We start from the raw sequence: 9,468 nt of genomic DNA, 5'->3' as shown, positions 1-9,468 counted from the left end.
ATTCAAATAGTTCGATCGGCCCCCGGCGACGGGGTTGAAGAACTGCCGAGGCTACTCCAGCATACTCAACATTCCACACGAAAATTGTTGCTTTCGGGCTCGCCGACCGAGGCGATGATGAGTACTTACACCGCCGGAGAGTTCGATGCCGCGCTGGCCTGGCGGGCCTGAACACAATGCGCCTATATGTTGTTATTAGTCATCATTCAGCTGGGCTGGGTTGGGCTGGCGAAAGTGTGTAGGCCCGTAAAATGTGTATATATCCTCCAGACCACAGGCTGCTCCTCGTTTGATGCAAATGAGCCACATTTACTTTGTCCGTTTTTTCTGTGAGCTCTGTATTATTTCTGGGCATTACCGGTGGAGTCAAACAGCAATTCTCCATTACCTCGTGAAATACGCGCACCTTGGCTTTTTTTTATTCGACATAAATGCTTGATTAGATAACACTACGGAGATATTCCAAATTGGGATTGCAGCTATTTAACAAGTCTAAGGTATCAAAACGATTGAAATGAAAATGTTTCTATTTAAATCTAATTAAACTATATGTTAAATTAAACTTAAATTAAACTAGATGTTATGGCATTGAGCCATATTATTCTACCTATAACATCTTACAAATAGTTAACTTTAATGAACTTCTGGTAATTACGTACCTTAGCATAAATCCGATCCCTGCCTGAGAAATGCATACTGCAAATACGTGACGTCATCCAAAGGGATCAACAAAAAAGCCTCCAGCAGGAGCAGCTGTCGAACGGGTGCGCCGTCTCAACCCAGTGAACAATTTTCGATTTCTCAGTATGGAGGCTTCCACTACTCATCCACTACTCATCCACTACTGGACGGCTGCCTCATATATTTTGTCCCGAAGAGCTTCCATAGTGAAATCGCAGTGATCCGTGGATTGATGTATGAAGTGGGCAGTGGATTGAATTCTCTCACCGAGCGGGCCCCTGTCTCTCACCTGTGTGTTCTCTCGCTTTTTTCGTTTTCTTTCTCCCATATTCCCCCTAACCAAAATGAAACAGTTCGTATTTGGGCGGTACATTTCGGTATATTTTCGCTCTCTTTTTTTGATTCGCCTTTTCACTCTTCCCTACCTATTCGTGCATTCGTGCGGCGATGCGTTTTCGAGGGTGGCGTCGCCAAAAAATATGTTTTGTTTCGGTCGCGTACATGGGCTCGAGCCGGGTTTATTTTCCATGCGTCATTTGGTCCGTAATCTTCAATGAAATAAAGGAAAGGAACAATGTTAGTGTTACATTTGTAGCATTGCAATCCTGTCACTTTAACTTACCTTTTCCACAAATGTGACGAGTCGTCTGAAACGAGCAAAGCGAAAAATTATGTGGTTGTCACTGAATACTGTCCAATAAACTTACCTGGACAGACTTTACACTTGGCACTTGATACCTTACACTTGGCACTTAGAAAAACAGAGGCACAGGTTTCGTCCCGATTCGCTCAAGTCCACAACAAAGACAAGACTGTCGGACCCTCGGTACTTCGGGAGTTTGCCACGATCTCGCTGTCTCTGTTATTTCTATTCCTTTTTCTTTCTCTCCAACGTTCGTCTTCCACCAGCAAACTCACGGCGATTTCAAACTCACGGGGATTCCTTCCGTTCTTTCCCCGGCAACCAACGAACGCGTCTCATTCTCACTTCGTGCGCTGCGAGATCGCCCTTCCTCGGCCTCGTCGCAGGCAGAGGGGCGTTCGATCTCACTCGTCTCAGCCTTCCTCCGCCGCGTCGCAGGCAGAGGGGCAGCTTCGGGCTCTCAAAATTGTTCACTGGGAACCAGCTGAACCCGCGCGCCGTTGGTATTGGTGCGAGGTTCGCGTACACACGATTGGTTGGCGGTGGTGTGCGTGCCGTAGCCATCGGCCAACAGCTCATTCCGTTTTCTGTTTACCTTTTTGCTCTTTCGTTTCCGAAGCCCCGCCGAGTGCGGATGTGTCCATAGCAACGAGCGAAGCGCGTGTTTGAGGAAGTGCGATACGATGTTTGGCCAAGAATTCCTGACGAGGCGATCCACGAGACAACCGCGGGCGATAATGTGATCATCACTGGATCGTATTGCAACCCAATCACCTTCGGGCTTCCGGGAAGGTTATTTCGCGGAATCAGCGCTGAATCAGCGAACTGAGGTGTCGCGGTCGCGGTGTAACTCAGCGTGCCGTAAGATCGTTGCTAGGCAATTTCGAAGTAGTGTCGCCGGTTGACGTTGAAGTTAAGTGTTAAGTGAAAAGGACCGCCTCACGGGGCGATCGTCGCCAAGTGGCCAGCAAGTGGAGTGTGCTTTGTCGGTATCGAATCTGGTGTCCCGTTAATGAGCAGTGACCGAGCAGCGAATTAGGAGTCCATTAAAGTGGCGAAAAGAAGCAACGTCCAAAAAGTTCGGCGTTCCACTTTGACAGCTATTAGCGAATTTTCGCGCAGGTCATGCCCAACATTTTTATGGGCCTATCGATCGATCGGTTGTGTGTGCTACTTTCGCATGTGTTTTCGGCTTTGCCCCGGTGTGTCCCGGATTTATGATATAACCCAGTGGTGATACAGTGTAAAAGGAAGCCCCAGAACCGGAGCTGCGGGCAGAAGAAGGATTCTGCGACCCCGCGAATCGAACGGTACCGAGGAAGGAAGCTATCCATCGTGCTCGGGCGACATAACGTTACTTCTTGGGACCTACCTTTTGCTACCTCTCAGTAAATCCGAGAAGAAGCATAATCTTCAACGCACGAACTCTACAAGGTAAGGGTCACCGCGAACGCGGGAAGAAGGACTAGACACGGATTACAAGAAGGCACAACGTGTTGACCGCTGCTTCCGTCGCAGATCGCTGGCGGATAGGGCGTCCGGAGGCGTCTGCGATATGTTTGATCACTTATCGGACAGGAAGCGCGCTCCGTGGTGTCCAGAAGATTCGCATTCTAATTGTAACTGTCATTCGCCGGGATGAACGATGGGCCGTTTCGCTACCATATCTTCCGGGACCATCTAGCCGCAGCTCGTATATCCTTCGTCGCGCGAGCGTGATTTGTGTGGCAAATGAAGCTGCATATGTCGGGCTAATTGGCTACCCTGTCGTCGGTAGCTCGATATCTAAACACACCGAACCAGAAACCTGTTTGGGAAACCCCAGTGCCACCAGTGTCCTTGACCGTGCCGTGCCGTGGCGGAACAATATACGCTGTACGCGGTGGAGTTAACCTGGGCGGCACATATTTAAGTTGCCTATTAAAAGTTACTGGTATGCACAGTGAAGGTCTCGGTTTTTTTTTGTGTGACGACCCACCTTGCGCAGAGATACTTCGAGTAAGGTAAGGTGCGTTGTTTGCAAAGTGTTTTGGTGATTCACGCGTCACCGGGAAGTTTGGGGAACCTCAAACACACGCATGGTTGAGAGATAGGCCCTTCGCCACAGGCTGTTGGGCGCGTTAATGGGTGTCTTCCGATAGCGCCTCCTGTCTCAAGCTAAGAAGGTGGTTTGCGGATCATAAAAACGCCCTGCTAAACGTTCGCTGCGCGTGAATCATCGGCAGCCAGCATTGTGTTGTTCGAGCGATTATGCACTGAGTCACTGTTTGTCGGGCGATTTAGCACGTAGAGGCTCTAAAAACGTTTCAATTGACAAAATTGGGTGCAACAAGAATCACGCACAATCCTCCAACCGACGGAGTGACTGAAGCCGGTACGAATGAGTAGTAACAAAAAAATTATTTCCTAAATGTTGTCTATTTACGCACCTGGCCTATATTTCATGTTTGTGTCATTCAAACAATATTTAAACCCTGCAAACAACAAACAGCAACACGCACTTTACAATTCTTGCGATCTTCTTGTGCTAAAGCTAAATAGCGCACCAAAGCAACGCACGAAATTCATTTATGATATTTTTCACGAAACTGCTCTCTGAGTTTACCAACCAAGTTTTGTGCGTTTCAAAGCCTACTGTGCCCTCCAGTAACCTCAATTTAATGGTCGCTTTAGTTGGTTAGAGTTGGTGGGGCTACCGCTTCGTTGGCGACCTGTGGCAAAATACGAACCGATCGCACCATAGGTGGCAAGTAGTTCCTCAACAGCCCCAACAGGTGCCAGCAAACCACAAGTCAGCGCAAATCAAATCGCCATTTCCGTCCACAGTTGGTAGCTCGCATTGTGGGCTGTGGTTCCGGATTCAGCGGCCAAGCCTTCAAAGCCTTCCGCGGCCTGTCAATCGGGTTGTCGGTGGCAAAGTTAAACGCGTCGACATCAGCATTACGCGGTCAACAATAATTGTGCATATATTGAGTTGAATAATTTCAGCTGATTGCTGATTTCTCCCCCGGACCGCTGGTGCATTGCTCGCGCACTCGCACGGATCGTCGTCGGGTGGGATTGACAGTATAGGCTGAGGCGGCATTGAGGCGCTGCTATGGGCTTATCAAAAACGAGCACCTCGAGAACCCGGGGCGTGCCCAATAGACCGCGTCTAACTTCACAACCAGCGGCTTGTCGTAAGGTGAAACGACGGTGTTTGATGATAAGATAGTGCGTATGGAAAACCATGTCAGGGTGAACCGAAGAAGCCACGGAAGCCCTGGTCTCCACCGTACCACCGATGGCCTTTTTGGGCACGTTGGTTACACGAAAAGCAAAAAAAAAAACTGAACAGATTGCGTACCGCGGTTGGCAGCCGTCGATGGCATCCTTCGCATTCCATACGCCGCTGACGACGGGGGTACCTCGAGTGATGATAATAACAATTATCCTCGACACACCGGAGATCGGATCGGAAACCAGACGGGCGGCTGGCCGGCGATGGCAATGTTAGTTTCCATAAAAAGGGCACTCGCCTCACCGCAACGCGACGTCAAGGTCTCGCGGTCTCGCGCGGGTTCAGAGCATACCTACCGAAAACAGTAATCACCACCGTCGAGAGGGAGCGAGGTCGAGGACGCGTTGTCTTCGTCCGCGGTGATACATAACTCAGCGGCATAAGAAGCAGTTCTCGAGGTTTCGTTTCGTGTTTTGTAACTGCTGAATACACATTACAGTCCGGCGGGCGAAAAATGACTTTCTCCTGCCCAAGTTGTGCGCGATTGGTAATCGATGGCAGGAAAGCTATTCAACAGTTCCTCTTCCCATCATCGTGAAGGTCACTACTTTTGGGGTTACTTTTACTTGTTCACTTGCTAGGCACTCAAGATCCCGTTAAGTTTTTTGCTCATGTTTAGCAAAAATGTTTCTTGGCAATTCTGTTGGGAAAAATGAGTGAGAAAAATATATCAATTGTCAGAAAACTAGTTTGGAGATCACTGTCTGATCGACATCACATAAATATTGCAAGCGCTTAGATATTTTTAATCGGAACTTTATTAGGCATAAATGCTTGATCAGTAAAGAGATATTCCACATTGGGATTGCAGCTATTTAATAAGTTTACGTATCAAAATGATTTAAACAAAAATGTCTATATTTAACAACATCTTACAACTAGTTAATATTAAAATCTTCAGCTAATTAGCTCTCGAATTGTTCGGAGGATAGAATTATTGTATCTTTTGATTAGGATTTGTTTTATTTTGTTAACTTCGAACTCGACAGTCTTTGCACGCCAGCAAGGTTTAGCAAGGTTCTCCAGTCTAAATTAAAAATATGGATAAGGATTTTCCCCAAAGTTCAAAGTAAGGTGGAACTCCTAGAGTTCAAAACAATTTTGGACTGCAGCATAGTTCACTATAAGAACTTCTTATCACGCCCAGAGCATATATCGGGGTTTATGTAACGAAATTAAATTTTATGACAGGACAGTGATGATTGTAAGGAAGCTGATACTATCGCCAAGACCGTTGCCGGGCATGCTGCTAACGATTAAACCGTGTGCAAAGGACTTACGAAGGACGCATCTGTGTCCTGCGCCCCCTTACGGTTGAACGCAGGAGCCCCCCGAGGCATGCCACGAAGGTGGGTTGGGTTGTAACAACTGTCGCGTGAGCGAGGGGAACTGCGGCCATAAAAGCGTGCGAGGGTCCTTCAGGCTCTTCAGGGCGGTTCGTTGAGGGATGCGCGTCTGCGCGCGTGCCATACGCGCTATCTGCTTCCGGTCGGTTGGAACATGGAACTGTATCGCACGCCATATGCGTCCTTTTTCGGTAGGGGACTCGGCGGCGGCGGCGGTTCGGTGGTTTATGGTGTGTGGCGTGTGGATAAAATTAGAACGCACTGTGTACACATGCATGTGGGTGCTTATGCGAGAAAATGGGGTTTTCCCGGGAATGAGGGTCCCTTTTCGACAGTTACAAATGCGGCCGGCGCGCGTCGCTCATTGTGTTCGCGGTGCATCCTTCTCCAGTCTCTGAGGTCTCCGGTTTGGGTTTGCAGCTGTCGTCGGGTCGGGCTTTCGGCGTCGTGCTCGACTGTCTGATGTTGGCGGTGCGTTAAAAATGTCGTTTCAAACGCTTCAAGGAGCGCACATCGCACGAACATCGCGTTTATTGGAGGGATGGCGATAAGAAATCATAGCAGTTGGCAGCGCGGGCCCCGCGGCCGTACGGAACGTCGGAATGCAACGCGCGGATGTCATATTTTCTGCGGGTCTCGCGCAACGGCGCAAAACGGTGTCAAGGTGGAAGACGTTCATTTCTTTATCGATGGCCCTCCCCGGCCAATAAATAAAGGTAAAATATTGAACGCTTTCGGCGGCGGGTCCGTTGAAAAATGACTGCTCATTCGCTGACTCCAATCGATCCGATGATTAGCTTCGCTGCGAAATTTACATTTCACGTTTGCGCTCTGCGACCGTGTGCCGTACTTGGTTCGCTTGATTATGCAATCAATTTTGTCAAATTGGTAGACATTCGTTCCTAATTAGTTATGCATAATGCAATCGCTAGCTTCCTTTCGGTCCCCAGCGTTCACACAAGAAAAAAGGCAAAGTTTCCCTCAGTATCCTCGGTTACGTTTTATGTTTACCAACGAGATGCGTTCAGTGACAATTCCGATTGATGCGAACCGATACGAAAGCTTGCAGAGCGTGCGTGCTTTTGGCAGAGTTGGTTGACTGAAAAATATCTATTCACAGTGAAACCAGTGGAGACCCGGTCTTAAAGGCGGTTGAAACTGTGTTCCTTCTGGGGTCTTAAAATTAGCATCACAGCCTCACAGCACATTAATGAATTGGGCAAGCGTTTTTTCTCTTCCCCTCGATGACAGGCACCGCAATAATGGCGTGATAAAATTTGTAAAATGTATCTGCTCGGCCTCTAATGTGAAGGAGCCGAGCGAAAGGCTGACAGGGCGGGCAATCAAAAGTCAAGAGCCCTTTCTCTCCGTGTGCCGTGATCTCGAGCTTCTCGACCAAACTTCCGATTAGCGGTGCTTTCGGTGTATACCGGGACCTTTTTGTTCCTTTTTGTACAGTTTTTGTGTACAGCCCGTAATTCATTAGGAGCCATTCGTATGTAAATGGTGCCCGTGGTTCGAGTTTGCTTCGTTCGTTATCTTATACTCTGCATTTCGACGACTATCCAGAGTGCTGATATGGGCCGGGTCTGTGGCCCATTCGATCGCTATCACCTGCGTGCGCCCGGCGTAAGCATGGAAGCGCTTCGAAGCTCCAAATGCACTCTTCGCTCTTAATCGAAGCCTGTGGCTGGGTTGCATAATTCTTAATTTCCGATACAGCGTTCCCGTAGGTGGTCAGCGAGGACGCTCGTTAAGACGCCGATCAACTGTGAGTCCGCTCGGGTCTTGGTCTCTGTGGAACGAAACCTCAAGTGGACCCCATGTGATGTGGAACGGAAAAGGTTCGGGAAGGCAAACCGCGAAACGCCATGCACAACGTGACGAGGTTCCCCATTACCGGTGGCTACCCATTATATGATGGGACGCGACCGATACCCCCGATATCCCGCATAGAGCGCATAAAAACCAGTCCGTCAGAGGGAATGTCGTCCGGCTCCAGACACACGGGCAGGTTGGTCATTGACTGGAGTCTTGGAAGCGACACTTTTTAACGACTGTTTGTTGGGGACGATGTCAAGGTTTTTACGATTTGATTGGTGGTTGTTAACTGTAAAATTTTAATTTTTTAATATTCTCTTTAGAGAGCGCTCGAGACGCGCTAGTGCCGTGCCTATCAGAAGTGTCTCCCCCCGTGTGTCGGGAGCTTTCAACGGACAGCTCCATCAAGAACCTTGTTGTTTTCTTACCGTGAATTACCCTCAGTTCATTGTTATCTTCCTTACGTCCGTGACCGTAGTTACGAGACCGATTACGGACCCACAAGAGCGAAGACCCACGACAGCACCTTGACTTTGGCCCTGCGGCTAAGAAACTGTTGAACTCTGGGTACCTATTCCATGTTCGAGTTTCGTGACGTGACGTTCCCCGGGTGAAGAGAGCGGTGACCCCCCTCCCGAGTACCGGCCACGGGGTTGTGTGATTTGAAATTTGAATAATCTGTCGGTGAAGAATTGAAATTAGTTGATCGTTCCCGTTGGTGCCCGATCCGCTCGGCGGGCCACATTCCGCGACACACCCCACGCTGCGTGCGTTCAATGGAGAGGTTTTGGGGGGACCGCGGAACGAGGAGCTCAGCGGTCCTGCCACACCATCCAGCTCAGCTCCATCGCAGTCTGTCAATCGAACGGCAGACTCCCGGCACTCTACAGGGTGTACTCTAGAAATCCGATCACGTACACCATACTTGGGCACGCCGTGGAGGCAATTTCAACAACTATAACTATGTTTAGAATTTTAAATACCCCTACCGATGGCGTGCACGACGTAGCGTTAATAATCCTTGCCGTGGTCTGGGGCGGTGTGGGCGATATTGGGGCCTGTGGGGCCTGGCCTTCTTCTAGCCTCAGTCCGGGCGGCTCCAGAGGTCCCGCACGATGGCCCGCAATTAACGTGTCGCTATTTTGTTGTTATGTTCTGTGGCCCTCCCCCATTAGGGCCGAGAGCGCGCCGAGGTGAGCTAACTGTAACGCACACGCTGCAGCAGACGGCAGACAGAAGCCTTCCAATCCTTTTTGTTAGCGAGCCAACCGGGCGGACCGGGGCTATGCTTTGGGTTGGGTAAGGCACGCGAAGGAAACTTCTGCCCCACTAAGCCCCAGCTAAGTCGTAAAGGTACTTTTATTCAATATGAGAGCTCATTGTTAGCTTCAGTTAAATTTCAATTCAATCTTTATTACGCTCCGTCGTGGTTTATTTTTATTGGTCGATGGAAACATCCAGAACCTAGAAACGTTTTGCTCAAGCGTTTACAGCCAAAATAGCTAACAGTGTTTAAGCGGCATTATTTGATCAATTTTCAAACGCTATCAACAATGATAGCACTAGATAGTAGACCTAAAAATAAGATAAAGATAATCTTAAAAAGGTGAAACATTCTAGGAATTCGCTTATTACCATAGAAGGCAGTTAAATATACTTGACCAAAAATAAGGTAAACCTGTGAATAAGGCAAATTT

At 48.8% G+C, this 9,468-nt stretch overlaps 1 long non-coding RNA gene across 1 annotated transcript; it reads right to left on the bottom strand.

The window, feature by feature from the left end:
• Nucleotides 1-1,083: 1,083 nt before the first annotated feature.
• Nucleotides 1,084-1,480, bottom strand: LOC131211465 (uncharacterized). Its single transcript, XR_009156897.1, has 3 exons — nucleotides 1,389-1,480; nucleotides 1,304-1,328; nucleotides 1,084-1,229 (listed from the first exon to the last, which is right to left on the bottom strand). It is a non-coding gene; the product is annotated as an uncharacterized LOC131211465 (long non-coding RNA).
• Between the last annotated feature and the right edge of the window lie 7,988 nt (nucleotides 1,481-9,468).

Source organism: Anopheles bellator, chromosome 2, assembly GCF_943735745.2.
Source record: "Anopheles bellator chromosome 2, idAnoBellAS_SP24_06.2, whole genome shotgun sequence".
Lineage (NCBI taxonomy): Eukaryota > Metazoa > Arthropoda > Insecta > Diptera > Culicidae > Anopheles > Anopheles bellator.
The sequence above is the reverse complement of the archived record's forward strand: the minus strand, read 5'-3'. Positions and strand labels throughout refer to the sequence as shown.